The sequence below is a fragment of the Symphalangus syndactylus genome, chromosome 5 (genome assembly GCF_028878055.3).
Source record: "Symphalangus syndactylus isolate Jambi chromosome 5, NHGRI_mSymSyn1-v2.1_pri, whole genome shotgun sequence".
NCBI lineage: Eukaryota > Metazoa > Chordata > Mammalia > Primates > Hylobatidae > Symphalangus > Symphalangus syndactylus.
In genome coordinates, this window is record NC_072427.2 from 55725495 (window position 1) to 55726695 (window position 1201).

The window sequence follows — 1201 nt, forward strand, 5'->3', positions numbered from 1 at the left end:
AACAAAAAAAAAAACCATTATGTCAATTTCATTGATCAACAAAAGTGATGGCTCCACTGCAAAGCTGATAGTGCCTGGACCTCTGAGTTCAAGAGCCTTCTAGACAAAGGGCTCTGAGCTGAAACATGAGCATGCACACATATACCTCTCTCTCGGTCTGATGAGATAATTTGGACACTTGGTTGTTATCCTTGAGTATTTTCCTGCCTCATTAATGCACGTGTAGCCAACACAATAAAAATCATAGCTAATAACGGCTAAGGCTGAGGACTTTCCTTAGCCAGGTAGTGGCTTTAAAAACTTTAAAGTTTTCACTAGACTCTCATTGAATAATTTCTCTTTTTCAGATCAAGAAACTGAGACTTACTATCACATTTGGGATGAAGTTGAAACAAAAAAAGAAACTGGGGCTTAAAGCTGTCAAGTATTTCACAGCCAGCAAGTGGCTAAGTTGGAACTTGAACCCAGGCAGTCTAGCCCTGGGATCCTGTGCCCTTACCCATTATCCAGTGTCGGCTACACAAAACTAAAGTGTACACATTTTCAACTACAGTTTAAATGGGTGACATATTTTTCGTAGGTGACTTTCAGTTTGGGGGTATTCTACTTACACAGTCTATTGAGTTGGATATTAACTGAGAACAAAAAGAAACTAATGAACTCTGAAAAGCATAAAACATGAGCAACATGATGTCACCGCAAAAGACAAATCAGCACATAACCTTCTTGTGACTGTATTTTGCTGACAATCCACAAGTTAATCATCTGCCTGAACTCAGCAGTGCTCTGTTCCCTTGGGACACACACACACACACACACACACACACACACACACACACACACACACAATTGGTGGTCGTGCCGCCCTGAGCCTCCAGTGGGCGAGTGTGAAGAAGGGACCAGATGGGTCGGGCAGAAAGATGCTGGGTCAAGGGAGGAGGGGGCAGCCGGGAGCGCGCGCACGCTCTGGACTCGTGCACCCGCCGAAACTGGTGCGCGCAGGGCCCGCCTGGTTGAGGGGTGAGGGTGACAGGGGCGGAGTAGGGGCAGCCCTTTCCCAGGCGGTAGTGGGGGCAGTGGTTATGTTGCCCTTTTAAGCTGCGGCTTGACAGGAGCCGCGCCTCCTGTAGGTGGAGTCGGTTACAAACGGAGCAGCCCCCCCAGGCCGCCACACAGCTCCCGCCAGGGCCTCCCTGCCCCT